The sequence below is a fragment of the Erpetoichthys calabaricus genome, chromosome 8, assembly GCF_900747795.2.
Source record: "Erpetoichthys calabaricus chromosome 8, fErpCal1.3, whole genome shotgun sequence".
Taxonomy (NCBI): domain Eukaryota; kingdom Metazoa; phylum Chordata; class Cladistia; order Polypteriformes; family Polypteridae; genus Erpetoichthys; species Erpetoichthys calabaricus.
Genome location: NC_041401.2, coordinates 122,766,070 through 122,790,024, shown reverse-complemented (window position 1 = coordinate 122,790,024; position 23,955 = coordinate 122,766,070). Strand labels below are relative to the sequence as shown.

The 23,955-nt window shown below is 39.3% G+C and overlaps 1 protein-coding gene across 2 annotated transcripts in view; it reads right to left on the bottom strand.

The window, feature by feature from the left end:
* kcnab2a (potassium voltage-gated channel subfamily A regulatory beta subunit 2a) overlaps positions 1 to 22,420 on the bottom strand; it is a 405,095-nt gene extending 382,675 nt beyond the window's left edge. Inside the window, exon 1 of one of the 2 annotated variants that reach the window (XM_051930893.1) lies at positions 22,049 to 22,420. The gene's annotated coding sequence lies outside the window, so the exon portion shown is untranslated. Of the gene's footprint in view, positions 1 to 20,413; positions 20,646 to 22,048 lie in introns of those variants that run through there. The other variant, XM_051930890.1, reaches the window with a different exon arrangement.
* Between the last annotated feature and the right edge of the window lie 1,535 nt (positions 22,421 to 23,955).

The window sequence follows — 23,955 nt, the reverse complement described above, 5'->3', positions numbered from 1 at the left end:
TGTTGCCTGTGCTAGAGATGTATCAATACTCAAACTATACATACAGCAAGAGGCTAAACATCTGATTTTGACTTTGCAGATATACAGAAGAGATCTTGTAGAACCATTGCATTATAGTAGAATTCATGAAAAAAATACACACTGTTGTTATTCTTACTATCTATATTCTATAATATGAAAAAGTTATATCAGAATACTTTACGCATTAACAAACAATACAATAAAGCAACTCTGAGTAGGTGTCAAGACCCTAAATAAAACAAAGTAGAGAAAAATTAAACAGTTAACAAAAAAGAAAAAAGCAATTTCTTTTAACTTTGCAAAACTGCCTTATGCAAGTATGTATGATTTGTGCAATTCTCTTCCATAATGAATCATCCATCTGTGATGTGTTCAAGAATCTGTTGAATTCTGTGTACTTATTAAACTTACCATTACGGAAACAATGTCCTTCAAGGAATAAGACGTACATTTGCAAGTTTCCAAAATATAAAATTATTTTGTCATAGTAGATGGAAATATTCAACAAATCAAAATTACATAAAAAATAAAATTCCTTTCAAAGAAAGAAAGAAACACTCCATTTTATACTAAAAATACATCAAAATGACCCTGTTCCTCACAACAAAACTTCAGTGGACGCAACAGTGGCATTTACCTTTGGATAGAAAACTGTTAAGACAAGCAACTGTGCTCTGGTCAACATTTAATTCCTCTAAGACTGCTCTCAGTATTTACAGATACATTTTTAGCATTTGTCACCCAGTCATAAAAACAAAATCAAAATGTAACACTGCATAAAATAAAATAGCATTCTTTTATGACTTTACAAAACTGCATAAGCATTTTTCTTAAGTATTCAGACTTTTTTCAGCATGGAAGCTCACAACTGAATTATAGCCTTGGAGGCTTAATGAAGTCCTTTCACAGTTCTTGTCACTGCTAATGGATATGGACTGAGGGAGTGGTGGGAGTTAAACGGTAACGCGCTAGTAGTATTTCAAAATGTGGCACCTGAAGATAATATAGAGCTCAATGCTCTTTCAGTAACCATAGAGCTCTAGTTTCACCACTCCAAGTCACTGCTGGAATTGCAAGAAAAGCTGTGCTCCCGGTCCTGGATGCCTGGGGCCTCATGCATAACGCCGTGCGTAGAATTCGCACTATAACATGACATAAGCACAAATGCCAAAATGTGCTTACGCACAGAAAAATCCAGATGCAGGAATCTGTGTGTTCGTCAACTTCCGTGTTCTTCCGCTACATAAATCCCGCTCAGCGTGGAAATAAACGCTCGTGCACGCGCCAGCTGTCCCGCCCCAACTCCTCCCAGAATTACGCCTCTTTGAATATGCAAATCAATATAAATAGCACTTTAGCCCAGCGTTCTGTGAAAACACAATGGCAAAAGTACAAGGAAAAATAGAAGAATTTCAGCGAATACCAAATGGAGGCAAAGAAAAACTTACTATTTGTTGGTTTAAACAGTTATATAAGCAACAAAAGGAAGTTGATCGAGTGGCATAGCATGTCGGAGAAACTCGAAAGCTCAAGTTCGCAAAGTCGCACAGCGCCCGAAATAAAAAAGTTGTCACATATCAAAGTCGGCGTGAAAAGGCGACTCTTAGCCCACCGTCTGAGTGTCATATGAAAGCTTATTAGGGTACAGTGAAAAAAAGGCACAGTGTGAAAAAAGCACGAAATGTCAACTTTAACCTCGAAATTTCCACTTTAATCACGTAGTTTATTTTGTCATTAAAGTAGAACACCATAAACTTCATCTTAAAATCGTTTAATTTACTAGTTTCTCAAATCCCATCTTTAACTAAAGTAGCATGTTAAATGCTTTGTTGTGTATTTGATCTTATATGTGCTCTATGTGCCTGAATCACTACGTGCTCTTCCTCCGACAGGACACAGAATCCATTACGTTCGTAATATTACAGCTCTCTGAATAATTAAAATACTGAAAAGTATACGTGATATAATTTTCATGATGATATGAGTTAAAGCATGTTATTAAACATGGGAACACAGTGGCACAGTGATTGTTCATGTCTTACAGCAAGATGCTTGCTGCGCCATGCAAGACCTTCAATGAAATGCTTTATTACAGAAGTACTGTCTTTCTCAAAACGTACTAACCCCCAATTCCTGTCCTTACTTTTCTTTCTCCAAATACCCAATCGCCACACAATCAGCTCTGTAATAGACGTTAAGCCATCTGTAAGCTTAGAACGCCGATTCTTCAAAACTTTTAAGGAACATCGAAATATCTTCGTAATGTTTAATTATTCCGTCCACCTATCCTTCCAGTGTCGCGCCAGCCACAGCATGAATACAGCATGAGGCAGGAACAAACCGTGAACGAAGCTCAAGCTCGCTAGCGCTGCGGCACCATGTAGTTAAAGTTTTATCTGTATAATATAATCAACATATTTTGCTGCATTTCATCTTAAAAATGATATTGTCATCATATGTAAATACATGCTTTATAAAGTGGCTCAGGTTGTGCAATATTATAACTGTATCATAAGTACAATTACCTCACGGTAACTTGCAAGTACAAACAGTTCTACAAGGAGCACTTGATGGACTGATTGAGTGCATGTATAGTTCTTGGGATAAAACTGTTTGTGAACCGCAAGGTCCGAACAGGAAAGGCTGTGAAGCGTTGGTCGGATGAGAGCAGTTCAAATAGCGAATGGCTGAGGCAGCGAGTGCTTCATGCTGTATACCGATAATTCTCTTTCCAATCGCTGTAGGTCTGCGATTCACACTCAGATACAGTGATATAAATACTCTGAGTGGTGCAGTGAGAGTAATATGGAAAAAGATGATCCGCTGTGGCAACCCCTAACGGGAGCAGCTGACAGAAGAAGAAGAAGGTGCAGTGAGAGTAACAACGCTAAAGCAGTTAAGGTATTCAGAATAGTTTGACCATTCTGTGGACCATTATATTGTTACAGGTTAATTACAATCAAAATGCACTGAATTTATGAACGATATGTGGTTAATTTCAGTGTATTTGATAAAGCCGCCGTCGTGGATGTGGATCTAAGAAAGGGTAACCACACAGGAACAGTAGCACTGTTTTGACGCTGGGTGCCGCCAGTCAGCAAAGCCGAGCGGAGAGCTTGCGTACGTCAGGGTATGAAGTACTGTGGAAAAGTGCGTGGCTTTACACCAAATGTAGGTTTTATACATAGCGATTTGAACGTGGAAATGTTCTTACGCAACATTTCTGTGAATAACAACAGTTTATACATGAGGCCCCTGGTGAGGGCCTGGTGAGATTCACTACTGAGGTTCAATTGTTAGTGTGACAGCCATATCCACACTTTCCCGAACTGTACAGATCGATCTGGCATGAAGTGCATTCAATAAGGGTCTCATGCCTTCATCACTGTGCCTACAGGTCTGCCTATCATAGTATGTCACATTCAAACAGGTACTGACTAAAGCAATTGAATGCAAGTATGTGTTTGCTAAGGAAACTGGGCAGTCCAAATCAGTGTTGATCAGTGCCTTCCAAAAACTAGATAAGAAACAATCCTAAAGGAAGGGCCAGACTTCCCTGTCCCAGAGAGGACGCTAGTGCACTGTCATCCTAGGATAGGATCCTACCAGAATCAATGGAACCTGCTTGATGGCGCTGTGGTTCCTGTGCCACATACAAGGATTCCACACTATAACGGGTGAACTAACTCTGAGGTAGAAAAAACGTTTGGGAAATGGCAGGAGCCAGGGGTGAGTAGGACAATGATGGACCCCCTGCCAGTAGCAAGAGCACATCAGTGTGACAAGAAGTAGCCATCTGTCACTGTTGGAAGTCTAGGAGATGGAAACTATTGTCACCTTCACATCTGGGTTGGCAGTCAGGTGATAAAGACACTGATTGGCAGAGGGAACACTGCAAAAATCAGACTGCCAGATATACTCCCTACAGAAGTGCAGATTACTGCAAACAGGATTCATTTAACCCCTGTGAGCATGGACCCCTACATATTAGAAGTGAACTTTTACAAAGGGCAAGAGTACACCTGGACTTTGGACAAGGCAATTTAACTTTTCCATATGGTAAAATACATGGACTATTAGGGTGTAAAGAATACCTGAAGTCAAATTTTTATCCAAAGAATAAGGCAATCTTTACCTGCCGTTTCCACAAAGTGCTTCATCTGCATTGACAAACATGCTGGAGTCACTGTTGGCATTGGCACTGTTGCCAATTGTGAAGGACTAACTACATCTCAGAGGCAACAATTGCAAGATCTTCTACTGTAATACCACAATAATTGTGCCACCTCTCCAGAGGATGTGGAACAGACTCATCTGGTATAACATAAGACTGACATGGGCAACATCCCTCCTATCAAACAGTGCCACTGCCGCCTCCCACTGCCTTGTAAGATGGCAGCCAATAAAATGATCAAATGTTAGCAGCTAGAATCATAGAGTCCTCAAAATCGCCTTGGTGCTTGCCCATCATTCTAGCCCCAAAGAAAAACGGTAGCCTGCCAGTTTTCCGTAGAATTAAATACCATCACACATTCTGCCTTTCCAATGGCAGAATAGACAAGTCCTGAAAGCTAGTTGCTGGGTCAGGTTGGTTTTAATCATCATTAGATCCTCAAAGCAGATACAGGCAGGAGAAATTGGCCCTTGGTGTGAAGGAAAAGATAGCATCTACCACAAGAAGGCACTGGCATTTCTGTGACATTCCATTTGTACTGTGTAATGCACCAGTCACTTTTGAACAGTTTTACATACAGAGTGCTTACAAGTATATCAAGCTCACAGTGTCTTGGTGCATGGACAGGCCTTTGATGATGCTTCAAGTTTATTGCCAAATGCTCCAATTGGTGAACCTGAAGCTGCATACAGGGAAAGTCACCCGCTAGTCCAGGAGGTTTCATTCTTGGGGCATTGTGTGAGTGGAAAGGTCATCTACACTGACAAGAATAAAGTGGCAGTAGTTACAGATTGGCTCATTCTGCAGACAAGGAAGCAAGTTCAGGAGTCCTTGGGCCTGACATCCTATTATAGGAGGTTTGCCCTGATCTTTGCCTCAATAGCAGCCACCCTTCACCAGTTACTGTACCAGGACAAACCATTTCAGTTGGGTGAAGAAGAACAGGAGGTGTTTAATCATTTCAAGACAGCTCTGTGCTAGGTACTTAAAATTGACAACTCCTCATCCCCAGTTGCTATACATCTTGGGCACAGACGCCATTATTGTGGAAATTGGAGCAGTGCTATTCCAGCGGCACATGCAAGGAAAATGAGTGGTGGCCTATTACAGCTGCACTCTGAGTCAAAATGAATGCAGACTTTCCTTCGTAGTTTATACCGACCATGTTGCATTTCAGTCATTACTGCAAATACTATAAAGGGCCAGTGTTATCTTTGCTTCTAACAAACATTCCACATACACAATAAAAGTAGTGAAAGCATTGCTCAAAGCTGACATTAAAGAGCCACATTAGTCATTTATGTTTAAAGAATTCCCTGTACTTATCCATTGCAATAAATGTGCAAATGAAAATAGATACTTTGAAGTCATAAAGGCACCTGTATTTCATGTTTATATAATAACTATAATAGTCACATGAAAACAACCAGTGGTTCTCAAATGTGGGGTCGGCAAATGTTCTTAATGTAAGCTCTCTCTTTATCACATGCCGTTCATCCGTTAGAGCTGCTCTTTCTCACCAGATTTGAATGCTCTCTTTTACTCACTCAGGAGACCTTTTAGCTCCTTAGCAATCCAGGGCATTTTGTTTGGAAAGCAATGCACTGTCTTTGTGGGTACGACTGTGTTGACACCTAAGTTAATATAGACTGCGATGCAATCCCTCAATATTGTCCAGATGTGACTCAAACATCATTTCATCATTTGGAAGCAGTCATTCAGAGCCAATTCAGCCTCCAGACTCAACTTCCCCACTATTCTTGTGGTAACAGGTTGCCGTTTAATAACAGGCTTGTAGCTGGGAATAAGAAGAATCAGGTTGTGGTCAAACTGCCCTAAAGGAGCCAATAGATTACACTTGAAGGCATCTTAAATATTTGAATACAGCAGGCCCGGCTTGTTATTTCCTTGAATGGAACCAGTCACAAACTGATAGAAGTTTGTCATTCTTCTTTCCAAATTCACATGGTTGAAGTCAACACATATGATAACTGCAGGGTCGGAGTTAGTCATCATTAAAGTGTTAGTGACAGAATGAATAATTTCCATTGACAGGTCCCTATTTGTGGAGGGACCTATATAAACATTAATAAGGATTAATGCTGGGCGGTATGACCAAAATTCTATATCATGGTATTTTTCAAAATTATACCGGTTTCACGGTATTGGACGGGGTTTTTTTTCCTATGCATGAGTGGATATTAACCACATTTTCCACTGCAATTACTACCTAAGAATAACCTATTCCACTGTCATGAGAATTGTACATTGTCAAAAAAACATTATAACGTGCACACAAGTATTAATACAGGTTTGCATGGCCCCATAAAGTGATAGTTTTCAAGGGGGTGGCACTAATGAAGAGAAGGAATCACATTGCATGACAGATGCAGTCAAAATAGAGCCTTTTTTATTGAACAAAGTTTGTAAACAACTTAAACTAAAATTTGACAACATATTTTCAACCATCCAAAGAGGCATTTAGACTTCGTAAAATATCCAGAGGTGATTGTCAAAAGTTGTATTGCACTGAACATGTCTTAAAAAATGAATAGTAAATATTTTTTGTAAACCAACTACACTTTGTTAATGTTAACAATCTCTTTAATTTAATTGTTTAATTTTAGTGCAAGAGGAAGTCAGTTTAACAAGCATGTAGCGATTAACATGGCTCGGGGAACACTTAACACAAAGCATTTAATGTGCTACATAACTTATGACGGGGTTTGAGAAAATCTAGTAAATTAAATATTAATTTTAAGATTAATTTTAGTTTAAGATGCTCTACTTTACTGCAGTGGGTTGGCACCCTGCCCGGGATTGGTTCCTGCCTTGTGCCCTGTGTTGGCTGGGATTGGCTCCAGCAGACCCCCGTGACCCTGTGTTCGGATTCAGCGGGTTGGAAAATGGATGGATGGATGCACTACTTTTATAACAAATTACGAGAATAAAGTCAACATGTTGACTTTAATCTAGACAAACGGCGAGAATAAAGTAGAAATGTCAAGAATAAAGTCAACATGTCGACTTTATTCTCGTCATAAGCGTCGAGATTAAAGTGGAAATGTCGAGAATAAAGTCAACATGTCGTCACAATATTACACAGTACCCAGGTACATTATACAGTATTGAAAAAAATAAAACAAGTACAACTTGGCTTGCAGTATTTATCAAGTAGTATAGAAACAATATTCACACATTTGAACAGAATGGTCCACATCCGACCTTTTAACTCCAACGTATCTCCAGACAATAGACGCAACTCCTTTTTCCAGCAAAAGTTCTTCTGTGTCATCATTTTCAACTTTATCGTCAGCTACAGCTTCAGTTTCGGAATGTTCTCTGTCCATTTTCACCACGCAATACCTACACTACCGCATGTACTCCATTGCACGCCTGTTTAGCAGTGTAGCAGTGAAAAAGAGCCCCCGCGCAACACCGGTGTAGCAGTGAAAAAGGTATCCTTAAACAGTTTCCCGCAGCACCATGTTCCGAACGTTGTTTAGACAATTTAAACCGGTGTTGCGGTATAAGAAAAATCCATATCACAACAAAAATAAAAAACGGTTTTCAGTATGAACCGGTATACCGCCCAGCACTAATAAGGATGATGTAATTTATCTTCCTGGGCAAATAATGTGGACGAATTCTTACAGCTAGAATATCAATGTTTGAATTACAAACTGTAATTTTAGCTGTAATATATCCCCTTTAACACCATTCCTCATTCATATAGATGACCAGTCCTCCTCTTGTCATTTTTCCACACCGCACTGGGTCTCCATCTGCTCAAATATGATGAAATCTGCCCAGCATTAAAACAGTGTCAGTTACATCAGGTTTCAGCCAGCTCTCCATAAAAAAAAAAAATGCCACAGTACTTGTATGCTCCATGATCCACTATAAGTCCAGAGAGTTCATTCATCCGATTTGACAGCGATCGAACATTTCCCATTACAATAGAAGGTCGACCAGTTCTAAAACCTTTTAGCCTTGCTTTTTACTCTCGCACCAATATGTGGTAAACTAACTGAGCAGCTTAGGCACTCGACAGTATAGTGTAAGTAGCGGATTATGGGAGTTTTTAAATACACCCCACTTTTATTTTCTCAGTGTCTTTTAATGTTTCAGGTGTTGCAAACATAAAGCAGCTTTCTAGTCCTCTTCGCAACTACATCCAAGTTCACAGCCTGTCTGAAGTGCAGTCAAGACTAGCTGACACCTGGGTTTGCATGCATTGCACTTCATCAGTAAATTTAAAATCTATTTAAACTCCATTTATTTGATTTTTAGTGGCTGCTATCAGTGAAAAGCTAGAAGCCAGATCAATTCTAATTTTAAATAAGACTAGTAACTAGTAAAAAAAAGCTCAGAAAAAAAAAAAGAGACATAGAGCTTTTGTAAAAAGGCTGCTATTTGCACAGCAACTGGAAGTATTGAATACTGTCAGGACCTTTCATCAGAAGGCTGCAGAATTTTGGGGAGACATTAAAACTGAAGAATTCATAAACATACCTTACTTCAGCCCTTCTATTTGTATTATAGATCTATTAATCTTTCCACACAATTGCTAATTCAATCCTAATCAAACCTGTTTTTCTGAGTATTTTATAGATAGATAGATAGATAGATAGATAGATAGATAGATAGATAGATAGATAGATAGATAGATAGATAGATAGATAGATAGATACTTTATTAAGATAGATACTTTATTAATCCCAAGTAGGGCTGCACGATAACAGAAAAAATGATTATCACGATTATTTTGCTCAAAAGTTTTATCACGATTAATAATGACGATTATTCCTTTGGTAAATGAAGTCTGTGACCAAAGCAGTGTAGCCTCAGCCAGTTATTCACAGATGCTGCCCTAATCATATTAGCTGCGTTGTCCGTTGTGATGCACACAAGTCTTTCTTCCACCAAGCCCCAAGCGGACATCGCTTCTTTGAGGCCCACTGCAATAAACTCCGCTGTATGGTCTTGTGGGAAAAACGAAGTTTGCAAAAGCTTGCTTTTCATCTCAAACTCGCTGTCAATAAAATGAACTGTCAAGCTCAAATACGGTTCCGCAGTTCTGCTTGACCATAAGTCGGTCGTGGCAGCAAAATATTCAAGGCTGAGCCTGAGAATTTCTCTATTTCTTTTCGGCATTTCGCATACAGCGAGGGCAGCGCAACATTGGAAAAATGGTTGCGTGAGGGAATGCTATATCTTTTATCAAGTGTTGCGATCATTTTTTTAAACCCCTCACTGCTCACGGTGGTTATTGGACACATATCCTTGGCTATATGGTACGTGATCGCCTCTGTTATTTCCCGGTGTCTTTGCGATCTAGGCAGATATGGTATTGCGTTGAACAATGTCCCTGATATTGTTGTCTGTGTTGTGGATGGCTGGTAATTTTTTGTTGTTGCTGTTTGTGCCTTCAGTCATTGAAATTCTTGATAGTGTACTTTGTGGTGGCTTTTAAGGTGGTTGATGAGGTTTGTTGTGTTACCTTGGGACGTTTGGACGGAACAGGAGCAAAGTTTGCACAAGACTCGTACCTGATCAACATCACATTCCTCGAAATCGAAATAGTTCCAGACAACTGAGTATGACCCCTTTTTAGGAACTAACGATCGCACTTCTGCACTTTCCTCACGTTGCTCCGCCATCATATGTTTATTCTGACTGACTCTTATTGCTGCTATTGACTTCTACTGCTTCAGAAAGCGCTTGCAATCTAGACGCAGTAACGTCATAGTGACGCAGTCCAATCCATAAACTCAGCCCATAAAAAACAGTTTGGTCTTTATACTGTAAAATCGCGACAATATTTATTAACTGATCGTGGGTCATAAATATCGTTATCATGAGAAAAAAAAAAGATTAATCGTGCAGCCCTAATCCCAAGGAGATTTTTTTTTTTTTAATAACCCGTGTCGGGGGGGTGAAGGGTGCAGTCTGTTTGATATTATTCATGAATCAAGTTTTTTTTTTTTTTTTTTTGCAATACTAGGGTGCTCTGCCCCCTACCCGCTTCGCTCGCCCACCCCCGGGTTTGGTTTACCAGATATACAATTTAAAGAGATTGTTATTTTCATGGGAATTGTTACATATGCATTATTTTCACTTTTACTTTAAAACTTTTGTAAAAACAATACTTGTCCTTTATTTCCGGCCCCGGGCGTGATTAAGTCTCTTTCTTTGTAGGGCGTATAACGCTGCTCGTGTTGTGAAGGGGGAGCTCAGCTGAACGCACGCTAAGGCAATCCCATTGGATCATTTAAAAGCCTGTACAGCAGCTGTCCTTTTGCCACTTCGGGTCTCTGCCACTCATGTTGTGAAGGGGGCTGAATGCACGCTAAGGGAGAAGCGGTCAGATCATCTGCTGGCTTGCTGTGTGATCTGCTTGTCGTTGTTTTAAGAGTTGGGAGCACATGAAGTGTGTCTGCCAAAAGCATTCCAACAACTGCTAGGTTAGATGTCCATGAACTTGTTTTAAATGTTGTCTCATTGCCTTGTCTCATGGGACGTTAAAGTGTCTCTCACAGGACGTCAAATTGTCTTCCGAGAAGATCACATCTTGTCTCCCTCCCAAGATTTTTTTTTATAATAGAGAGAGATATATTTTTTGCAACTGATATTAAAGATTTATTTCAGTTAACATTATTGAGACAGAAACAGGGATGAAGTTGTTGCTATCGTGATGAGGCCTCCTTATTTATCAATTTGACATGGAAGGCATCAAACACCTTTTCTGTCACAAATTTATGTTATTCTATGTGCAGGGCAGCCATATCATTATGAATATTAATAATGCTAATAATAATAATAATGCTAATTTGTATCCTTGCAGAATCCAAAAAAATCAAATTCTAAGTCTGAATAATAAATAAATAAAATAAAATAAAATTACTATCTAATTGTTAATTGAAAATGGGGAAACAATGCAAAAATGTTTCAGGACCACTGGAATAGGCATTATAATGGCATTCATATGCAATTTTTTATAGTTTTCACAAGTGTTCCTATTTTTTGTTTCCTACTTGGGATTTGAGCACCGTATAAGAATTTGCTTGATTACAATGGCTTTTGGTTTATAGTCATTTTTTTATTAGATCATTTCATAAACATTTTTGTTCATTTAAGGCTACTGCCATTTGTGTATATATTATTTTTGATTAAGACCCGGATGTTCCTGCCTTGCACCCTGTGTTGGCTGGGATTGGCTCCAGCAGACCTCTGTGACCCTCTGTTAGGATATAGCGGGTTGGATAATGACTGACTGACCCGGATGTGCATGGTTCATGATGTCATCGGGGGCCACAGGATAAAAGGATGATGCTCAGGTCATTTGTATATCCAACATTGTGGATAACACTATTGTTTCTTATTTTTTACTCCCAGTATTGATTCTTGCTTGTCTCTACTCCTGATCATTATCTCTTCTCATGCTATTCTTTTTGGTGTTAACACAACATAATTTCAGATCATTGTGAATTTCCCCTTGGGATTAATAAAGTATCTATCTATCTATCAATCTAAAAAGTGAGCAATCCTGAGAGGAGATGGTTGTACCACGACATGCACTGTGTACAAGCAGAGGTGAAAGACCTTAAAAAAAACAAACGACTAATATTATGATGTCACCACAGTAAATCAAGGGAGCATTAGATAATTTGACACAGCAGCTGGACAACACTTCTGGTACTTAGCCCACGCCGAGCTGCATTCACAACAAACAGCTGCTCTCTCCCATATCCTTCAGGTTTATTGTAGTCCCTAATATCTGCAGGACATTTCTGAACCAATGCAGAATGATATTTGAAACATAACCAACTGCATATACTTACAATTGTGCCTGCATTGTGTTTGTAATATCATTGCTGGAAGATAAGCCCTTATAGTGGGCATTGACTTGTGTATGATACAAATCATATATCTACCCCTGAACGTGTAAAAAAAGTAAAAAAGCTTTGTTGCAATTTCCAACTATTATCTCCACATTATTACAATTTTCAAATTAAAATAATTCCTCCAATCACCTCTCTAACTAAAAAAAAATTACACAAGGAAATCTGTCCGAATACCTGATGTAAAATTTGCTTTTCATCATTTAAAAAAAAAAAAAAAAAAAAAAAAAAAATTCACCTCTGTTCTGGTGTTAAGACTCCTTGATCCCAAACAATAGTTCATCTTGAAGGTTGACACCTCCTGTTTAGGTGTGGGTGCACTTCCCCCCACCCCCCAAAAAAGATTCCCAGACACCAATTTGCTCAATCTGTGAGCCTTTTATTTGGAAAATCTGTTGTCAGCAGAGCAAAACCGAGATGTAGGAAACACACAGCTATCAGCAAATAGGTTAGCTTTAGAAGAGTGGAATTACTGGCTCAAAGGGGACACATTTCCACTCATGATTTACACAGATCATAAAAATCTTATGTACATACAGTAGGCAAAATGACTGAATGAATGATAGACTTGATAAATTTAATTTGTAGCCATTTAGTTATGGGAATAAAAACAAGAGAGCTGATGCTTTATCTTGTTTGTTTGAACCAGATGAGGCTCCATTGGAACCAAACCCATTCTTCCACTGTGTAAACTTATGGGTGCTGCTTTATACCATCTGCCGAGGCTTTGTTGGTTGTGAAAGGGTACAGCCCGGACACAGACAGGAGGACACGTTCTTAGCCATCACCACACGTTTATTTACAGTCCTACTATTTACAGTCACTATGTGCACCACCACCAAAACACCCCCCACAGACTCTCAACAGTCCAGGCTTCTTCACTAGCCATCTCTCTCTCTCTAGGCCTTTCCTCACCGCCTCCTCTCCAACCTTGTCCACCTCCTCACCCGACTCCAGCCTTGATTGTCGGGAGGCAGACCCTTTTATAGGCAGCCGAATGCCGACCACATCCAGCCACCTGTGACAGTACTCCCCCGCTAGCTGAGACCTCCAGGGGCCAGCGGACCGATCCGCGAGGACTGGCCTTCCTCGGCGGCAAGCAGACACACTGTAGCCTAGGGCCCGATCCTATAAAAAAAGAAAAACAAGGGCAGAGACGTTGCCCTGACGCAGCCCCTCGGCTCGTCCTCTGTTGGGCCAACACTCTCGGCCCCGATCGGCACCCCGTGCTCGTCTCCTCCCAGCTAACGGGTAATTCCTCTGCCTCCGCAGAGGACGGCCCTTCGAGGGACGCACGCATCCAGCTGCACGTCCTCCCGTATCGGAGGAACTGGCATCCTCAAGCCGCTTCCTTCTTTCATTTTGGGACGCTATGACGGTTCGAATCTGCCCATTGCAAGAGGGCAGACCCAGCCCCGCTTGCATCCGGAGCTTCACGGGGTCGGTCTCTCTTACCTTCCCCGCTGTGCCTCTCCGGTCAGAAGCTCCTGCAGCGCGCCGATCCTCCTTCGCCTGCGGCTCCTGATCACACGTCACTGCCATACCTCCTGACTCCTGCGTCTCCGCCCAGAGGGCACATCGCTCGGCCGGCAGCAATAGCACAAGCCGAAGCTCTTCTTGCAGCTTCTGCAAAACTGCTGCCAAGGAGAGAGAAACAGCCGGCGGTGAGCTTACCTTTGGAGCAGTGTCACTCGCCGACTGCTCTCTATGGGCCCTTCCCTGCGGCCCACTCGGGTTTCTTCAAGGCACGAGACGGACATTCCCTGCTCCCGCCTCCAACCAATCATTGGCGAGGAAACAGGACACGCTGTCCAATCCCGTGCCTGTCACGAGGAGGGACTTCTGGTCGGTGGCCATCTCGTCCTCCCTCCATACATGGAGATGAGATTCCGGGCAGCTCCACGGCTGCTGCAGCTGTCGAAGCTGCAGCCCTTCTTTTTCGGCAGCTCCTCCTGCTGCCGCCGCGTCTTTGAGCCGCCCCTGAAACATACAGTCCAACGGCGGACCGCAAATGGTCCGCGACTGTACATTTCCCTGCGGGGTCGGGTGCACGCCGCCCCTGCGGCACGTGGGTGAGCTTCCCTGCTGTGCCGGGCCTTCCACAGACTTTTTCTACAATACAGGTCCTCACCTTGACCCAGGTGGAGCATCCTGCCGGCTACGCCACTGTGAAAGGGTACAGCCCGGACACAGACAGGAGGACACGTTCTTAGCCATCACCACACGTTTATTTACAGTCCTACTATTTACAGTCACTATGTGCACCGCCACCAAAACACCCCCCACAGTCTCTCAACAGTCCAGGCTTCTTCACTAGCTGTCTCTCTCTCTCTTTCACTCTCTCTAGGCCTCCCCTCGCCGCCTCCTCTCCAACCTCGTCCACCTCCTCACCCGACTCCAGCCTTGATTGTCGGGAGGTGGACCCTTTTATAGGCAGCCGAATGCCGACCACACCCAGCCACCTGTGACATGGTACAATTAAGGGTGTCCAAAGAAATGCTCCTGACCCAGAAAATATTCCATAAGACATTTGTATTTTCCTCCAGAGATGAGAACTAAAGTGTATGGGTCCATACTTCATTGATGTTTGAACACCCTGGAGTTGCACAGATTATGGCGATTCTACTATGTTGCTTCTGGTGGGAGAACATGTACGTATAAAGACACCTGAATTTACATTGCTGCAAGTTGAACTGTTGTACAGTTAAATCTTCTACTGGTTTTCCTGTAGGATTACTTCAACCAATTCCTTTCTCACTTCATCTGTGGAATGACAAATCTATGGACCTCATTACCGACCTCTCCCCTTCTAAAGGGTTTACCATGATCCACGTAGTATGCGATCAGTCTTCCAAAACAGAACGCTTTATATCACTAAAGAACTTACCTACTGCTAAATTATTGGCTGGCATGTTTTTGTACGATTTTCCTTATAATATGTTGGTCACAGATTCTCAATTTACATTTTGTTTCTACAGGTTCTTCTATGACAGGTTATGTTGTTTGGTAAATCTTACTTAAAACAGTGTGTGTTTACTATGACCTCAACTCAGGAAAACTGGGCAAATATTTAAACTCTTGCTGATTTGCTAGAAATATCATCTAATACCTGGCTCTCAAAACATTTCCTTTTGAATGCCTTTATGGTTATCAGTCAGTGAACCCCTCCTCATAGTTTCATCATTTTGTAGTGTTATGGAGTACTTTGAGTTAAAGGATAAGTGTCAATAGGCATGGGAGAACCTGCAGATGGCCAGGCTTTCTGCTAAACATTTTACTGACTGCAATCAGAGACTAGCTCCTGCTTTTAAGTTTGGTCAAGACAGCATGGCTCCTGACACAAGATATCCATTTGAGAGTTCCATCTTATGAACTGACACCCCATTTTATCAGCTCATATGTGGTCAGACAGAGGTGTGCCCTGCACCTTACAGATTGGCACTGCAAGCTAATTTCAAGATACATTCAACCTTCAATGTCTTTTGGTTTAAACATTTATTTGCTGTCACTTTTGTATTCCACCTCTCCATCCTCCTGCTATGTCTGTTGATGGCTCAGGTCAGTGTGAAGGACTTCAGGACTCACGTCAACGACGTTCAACAGTAGAGTACCTGGTTTACTGGAAGTTAAATGACCTACAGGATCACTCAAGGGTTAGGTTTAAAGACCTCCATGCTTTTAGGTTGCGGTCTTGTTTTCTTTCTCATTATCCATCAAAGCCCAATACGCATTCAGAAGCCGCACTGTTGAGAGGGCGTTCTGTTATGATAGTGTTTCATATGTGATTTATTTTACTGTTTTCCACATAGTTTTCCTATTTTTTCTCACACATCTTTTTGAGAATAAAGCAGTTTATGTTGTTGTTTTTTGGTTTAGACTCTTCTGTGGCATTCTTGCCACTTTATCATTTTTGTCAAAACTTTAGTTTATTTAAGACCACTGCCATTTGTGTGTACGTTTTCGTGGTTATTACCCAGATGTACATGGTCTGTAACATCATCTGAGTGACAAGATAAAAAGTCATTGCTCAGATGTTGTCTTTATGTGAATTTCCCCTTGGAATTAATAAAGTATCTATCTATCATCCAATATGGCTAATAACACCATTGTTTCTTACAGTTCTTTAAAAGGTTTCTCTGTACTTTGGTTAAAGAATTTTTGGATTGTCTTTTTGACTACCATTTTTGGCTTTTGTTTAAAGGTATAGTTGCTCATATTTTTTGGATTCCCAGTACTGATCTTTACTTGCCTCCTGAATCCTCTTCTCACACTATTATTTTGATCTGATCACAACAGCACAACACAAATTACAACCTTTATATTGAAAAAATATAAAATAAAGAAAACTAGCTTAAAAAGTTCAATCAAGAACCACATATAATCATTAAATGTCACCAATCATTATGCTTCAGAAAGCAACACACCTATAACCCCTACTAAATACCTGAGGACACACAATGAAATTTCCCTAAACTCCTAATAGAAGACCATGTTGCTTCATAAACTAAGTCTAAGGTAAAAGGTATAATTGACCCAAAAACGATCTCAGGGCCAACATTTAAATAGCATTTTCAGTGAAAACAATGCATAGGTACAATTAGAAAGCTTTAAAAAAGTGACTGTAGAATTTAATCCTAATTTATGGCATCCATTTCATCATGATGCAATCAGTAGCCACAGTGAACTCTGTGGCCGTAACATAATAGCAAGACTCAGAACTTCACATTAACTCCACAGCATGTTAATCGTTTACAAGTACCTATGTGCTCACCACAGCATTTACCTCAAAAATATAATTAGGTATTCCTAAATGTACTACTTCTATTGACTAGAGGTCTGCACGTACTTTATTCATTTTACTGCTATTAGTAGGTCAAGAAAACAAATAATTGAGAAACAAAGACTTTGATTAACTTTTTTATGGCTTGTGCTTTGCAGAAAACAATTAATTATACAATAATGCCAATATTTTATTTTCAATGTACTTAACAACCACTTCACAGTAATCAAAAATATTTTAACTACTGTTAACAGTCTATAACAGAGCTGCATAAACTATCAAACATGAAACCATTAGTAGCAGGAGTTTTTCAATGTGTAATCAATAAACTAAATCTAGTGACATATCTAGCTATACTACAAGAGTGCAAAAACATTATAGGATAGCAAATGATTATATTTAGATGTGAGCTGAAAATAATGGACATTTTGCTTACTCAAATATAAATAGCCCGACCACAATAAAACTATCAGACTAGTCCAAAGTAAACTTTGCTTGTAAGGGAAAACCACCTGAAATCTCATTCTTGTTCCTGAAATTACTGGAAAAGTGCCATCTGCCACTTTAACCATCTGTCTGCTGAAAGTACAATCCTGACCACTTAAACCCCCTAAAGTTACAGAGGCTCTTCGCACAGAGAAAAGGTGCAAAAATTATTAGACTAATGAAGAATTCCAGACACACTATCTGATAAGAATTAAGTACACCATTGGCATAACTTTTCTTCAATTCTTAATGAAAATTATGATACTACTATCTTATCTTGAAGAAACACTTAACGTATTTTGTTCATTACTAAACTTACATCAATTGATTGCTTCTTTATATAGTTTATTATGCTCTGTTTAAAGTGTTATCATTGATTATGTATTAAATAACACTTGATTAAGTGAATAATTATTCATTTTACCTTAAGACAAAATACATGGACTGGTAAGACTTAAGGGCCAAATGTCAGAAAATACTAGAATATCGTTTTTGATTTATATTGCCCAGCTATAGGTTTTGATTGGTCTTAATGCAACTGAGCACTATGAATACTGTACTATCCTGACGTCTAGACATTTTAGGCTACATAAAGTCAAACATTTTGTATACTTTATTAAAATGTTCTTTCTTTATTCTCTACAATTATCTTGTACCATATTTGGAGTATTCTGGTACCTTAAATGGTCATATATGACATTACCAGTGACTAATGTAGACAACCAAAGAAACAAGATCTAGGTATTAAACATATACTAAAGTATTCTCCTTCAGGACTAGGCATAGATTAGAATGGAATGGTTAACTTTGCTAATGAAAAAAATAACAGAACTGTTCAGGCTTAGGACGCAATGTGTAATGTAAAAAAGATACTTGCCTGACACGTGATAACAGATCAGTATGTTTTTAGCTTAATTTTTTTCAATTTATCAGTGCTAAGTCCTTTTCATTTGGTTTTCTTGACAGTTTTTCAGCAGTAATGAGCATCAGAAACACATCACATCCTTCCCCACCCCCCCTTCCTCTTCAAAGTTGGCATACCGGAGCTGATGAGTTTATAAACTTGAAGTAAAAGGTTCAGCTTTAGTCTTGCCTTAAGCCCTCAAAGTGGCAGTGACAACGGAAAAGCAAAGCCTCAGGAGAACCCACAGAATTCTTCCAATAATAGTAAAGCATGCTTGACCTTTACTTGGGAAGAAGATCTACAGTATGTTATAACACTATAATACTTGCCTTGAAATATAGCAACATATTAAAAAGAAGTTCAAATAAAATGTAAAAATCTCAAAGAATGTCAAAACTTTTTTCTTCACAATTTAAAATTTACCTACATTTGACTTTACTTTTAAAATATTGAAAATAGCCAATTGCACCCAGATTAAGGAATTTCTTTAGCTTCTCTAAAGTTCAACATCAGTATTTTACTATGTTTGCAAATGTGGGTATACTTTAGAAATTAAATACATGCACATGAAGCTTGTGAATAGTTTCATACAAAGTCTCTGGGACTAAAAGCAACTCATCCAAAAATATAATGGAAGTCTAAAATATGGGGTTCCAAAATTAGATCTATTACAGATGTGATGTGTATTTAAATTAATGAAGGAAGCTTTAAAATCTCAAATTATTAAAACAATGATTTATATAGATAACAATATATTTAAGCGTATATACTGTATGTAAATACATCTAAAAGATATATAGAATACATAAAATGATATGTATGATTATAGTATGATTCTCCTTGATCTAGATGCATGGCTAGCTGTAGACTACCCTTTTAGCTAAAAAACTTAGGGGCATCTAGTGTCTCACTTGCTTGCACTTTTCAAATCATGTTTTTGCTGTAGACCAACTCCACATGCAGCAGTGCATAATGGCATAAAAACGTCTTCTGCAAAGCAGAGGAAATACGTGCAGTTTTGGAAACTTCAGCCACAAACATCTCACATAAGCCATTCTAAAAAAAGTACTGTCAAACTACTTGTAATTATTTTTTTCTGTGTCTGTGTTACAATCAATGTACAAAGCAGCCTATTTCAAATCAACATAGAGAATACACACTGCTGTCTGCTTCCACACTGCAACACATGCCTCCTTCTGCATAATGAAAACTAACAGCTGTCACTATGACCTAGCACATAACTCCAAGTTCACTATAAATATATCAGTACTATACAAGAAAATTGTCTTGCTTTCTTATCAAAATCTCAGGAAGTAATTAAATGACAGATGCTGTTTCACTTCAAAGTCATTTCAGGTACAAGTTACAGGAAATGAAGAAAATATAACATACTCAAACTCAAATGCTGTAAGTACACATTTCATTATCACTGAAACATAGCAATCACTTATAAATACACAAAAAACAAAGCAAAACAAAAAAAAACAACATGCAAACCCAAGAAGAGAGAAGAATTAAAAAATTAACAGAGAATAAAAAATTAGGCCAAAAAGGATTATGTCAAAGCATCTGACCCACACTGATACCAAAATTAAGAATACCTTTATGAAACTCCTATAATAAAATGAATATCCACTGTGTATGATATACTGTTATTATTAACATATTGTATCCCAAAAAATTTAATTTTCTCCTACAAAATAATGTGAGACTTTGGCTGAATTCTGAATCCCACCATTTTAAACAGGAAACAATAAACAAATGACTACATGAGTTATCATTGACACTGAAAATAAATGTTAATGTTCAAATGTCACTAAATATTTAAGACAGTCTCACCTGTACACGCAGTAATAAAAACTGAAGATAATTTTTAGAAGTGCATTTTGTTCCTATTGCTTCTTTTAATTACGGTATTTTTCTTTTGTTTTTGCGGTCAACCTGTACTTCACCATCAATCCTTCTATCCATCTGTTACCTTATTCAAATTCAAAGGTCATAGGGAGGCAAAACTTAAACAGGCAACTGTTGAAAACAGAAGTAGAAAGCCATCCTAGATATGTTGTTATTTCCTCAAATGGCATATTCAATCATTTTGGGCCAATTTCTGTAACATTAGTAATATCAAAAGAAAACTGGAATACCTGGATAAAACTCACACCGATATGGGGAGAACATTCATACTCCAAGCACTGTATGGCTGGGTCAAGATTTTAAGTTGATTTCACACAGCCTTGAGGCAGCAGCAGCAATAACTGGAAAATCAATAGGGTAAATATTTCAGTAATGTGGCTGTACATTGAAACTGGTGTCCAGTCTATGGAAAGCTCCTAATTTTTTAAGGATTATATCCAATACAGAAATGCATAGAGGGGAGGATATCCTTTAAAACACGGATGTCAAACTCCAGTCCTGGAGGGCCGCAGTGGCTGCAGGTTTTCATTCTAACCATCATCTTCATTAGTGGCCAGTTTTTGCTGTTGATTAACCTCTTTTGTTTTAGTTTAAATTGAATTGACTCAGGCCCCTTTTTTATCTTTTTTTCCTTAATTAGCAACCAAACAATAAGACAACAAAACGAGCCGCCACATGACCAGCTCACCTGTGCCCATCACACAATATCTGAAAATAAAGAAAGGTGACAGTCTTGATGAGGTCTGTCTGCTCAGGTCACCAAAACATTTTGACGGTGTTCTTAGAAAAAAAAGAAAAATCAACAGTTTTGGAAATCTTTGCTGTGGCAGAATGAGAGCAGCAACAAGCCATGGAATTAAATAACAGGTTTAATTAACAGGAAGAATCAGCTTCTCATTAAGAGATTGGTTGGAGTGAAATTGGTTGGAGTTTGAAACCCCAGTTAAGCTGCTCTGCTGTTGGGTCATTTCACATCTCATTTCTGTTTGCCTGTCATTTAATGAAGAAAGAAATCAATTCAGAGGTCTGAATCCTTAAAAATAAGACTATTAAAATTCAATTCTATTAAAAGAAGTTAATTAGCAGTGAAAACTGGTCACTGATTTGGAAAAGGGTTAGAATGAAAATCTGCAGCCACTGTGGCCCACAAGGCCCAGAGTTCAACACCCATGCTAAACATTTACCCTTGAATCCAGTCTAGATAGGAACCACTTCTAGCCATACCATCCATAGCCAATAGTTAATCCAAAAAACAGACACTTGCGGTGATGGTCAATAGCCTTACAAACTAGATTTGCTAAATAGATCATATATTGAAACAACACCAACAGTTTTAATTCTATTGTAAATTAACAATTTCATACTGGCTCTTGCTGCATAAATTACACATTTTAAGAAGAATAATAACAACTCTCTTCAAGTAATAACAATGTACTAAACTCACACCTTCACATATTGTATTTTTTTTTATTTAAACTATTTACCTTGCCGTTAGGCACTTGTCATATTACCCCCTCCCCCTGCTTTGAAAGCCTGTGCGTTTTTATCTGTGACTAAATATAAAAGTACATTTACCCAACACCGCACGGGGAACCTTAAGCAATCTAACAATACTGTCCTCATCTTCTCAAGTACAAGGTTACAGACGCCCCTACAGGACTCAAAGTTTACTGCCCTGTCCCCTTGTATCTTGTCTTATTTATTTCAAAATGCATGACTACCTCCCATGCTCCTCTACTAGACACTCTTATTTCCTCGTGTTTATTTGCTGCCCTCATTATCGCCCCTCCCCGGTTTAAAATTACGCCCCCTGGTCACTCGCCTGTCGGGACGCAGTCCAGTCCTAAGCCGAGCCTCGCCGGTACCTGTTAAGTCCGTTTCACCGCCCGCCGCAGCTGCGCTTGTTTTTACCGCTTTGCCAAATCCTGCATGCGCTGCCGCATAAAGAACCCCCCCAGTCCGAAGCCCGCTCGCGATTCACACCAGCCTTCTCATTGGTCCAGGCAAATATTCGGGGGCGGATTCGTTAACTGCGTCGTTACTTCCCAATTGACTGACGGAATCATTTCGAAATCTTCCTTTTTTCTATTGGGCATCACTCACGTCCATCTTTCGTATCCGGTGTTATGAATGGTTAATATTCCAGTTTAAAAAACCATGACTTTTTTTTCTTCTTGTATCTCTGCTGTCCTTTAACTGCAGGGGAATGTCAAGTGAGAATTGAGAAAGGCATTTCACATACTATGACACGGTGGAGTCATTATAAGCAGTAACTGCACAACAAACTGTAACAGTAATACAGTATTTGACGTATGGGTCATTATGTGTCTTTAAAAAAATAAAATAATTAGTACATTACATTTTTAATGTTTAATGAAATTAATTATTGCATACTATTACAGAAGAATCGTCTACCGCCAGGGCGTCCAACTTGCCAAGTAGCCACAATTTAATTTCCATCTTTTAAAGACGCTGTTATGCCCTTTCACATCATTTCTTTCAGGTCCGCATCGGTACTGTAGAGAATGCTTAATGCAGCGAGCCTTTGGGAGTACCTTACTTAACTTTTCTCTTTTGCTGTATTTACTACGATTTAAAATCAAAAGCGTCTCTATTAGGATTCAGTGCGTTATTCCCGTGATCCCTTATTTGTTACTTTTTAGCACACAGAGGTCTAGTCAGTCTGCATTTTGTTCACTTAATTGTGGCCACTGCCATATATGTTATATATTTTCCATCCATCCATCCATTTTCCAACCCGCTGAAGGAGCACTTTCTAAGCCAGGCAATAGGTAGCTTGATACCATTTACCTGTTAGTGGCTGTCAAAATGAGCTCTGTTAAGAAAATTATTTAGGAGCAAAAATTAAGTATTTTGTTGATTTTGTTTAAAAAAAATAAAAGAAGTACTCATGAGATTTATTTCCTTGAATTTTAAATTTATTGTGAAAACTCAAAAATATTTAAATCTGTTGCTAAGTGATTTGACTTTAAAAGGATGAACTCTGTTTACCAAAGCAGAGGGTCTTTCAAAACCTGTCCATACAGACAACATTATATTTTAATAATTTACTTATAAAGACAATTGATAAGGTATTGTATGTATACTGTAGTTTTGCATGGAATAATAGAAATTGTTAATGAAGATACGTGATTATAGTAGTGTTTATTCTTAATTTTGTTACATTAAACAATGCATTCAAAATAAACTGGATTAGACCATGTCTTTAGGAAGACTAAGAGTGACCATCTGCTACTGAACATTGACGGCTCAACTGTGGAGGTCGTCAATAGCACCAAATTCCTGGGTGTCCACCTGGCAGAGAACCTTACCTGGTCCCACAACACCAGCTCTTTAGCCAAGAAAGCCCAGCAGCGGCTCTACTTCCTGCGTTGGCTGAGGGAAGCCCATCTTCCACCAGCTACTCTAACAACATTCTACAGAGGAACCATAGAGAGCATCCTGTGCAACTGCATCACTGTCTGGTTTGCAAATTGTACGGTCAGGGATCACAAAGCCCCACAACAGATAGTGAAGACAGCTGAGAAGATCATCGGTGTCTCTCTTCCCTCCATCATGGACATTTACACCACACGCTGCATCCGCAAAGCCACCAGCATTGTGAATGATCCAACATACCCCTCACATTCACTGTTTACACTCCTACCATTGGGAAAAAGGTACCGAAGCATTCGGGTCTTCACCTCCAGAATGGTAACAGTTTCTTCCCCCAAGGAGTCAGACTCCTGAACATTCATAGACCGGACTGATA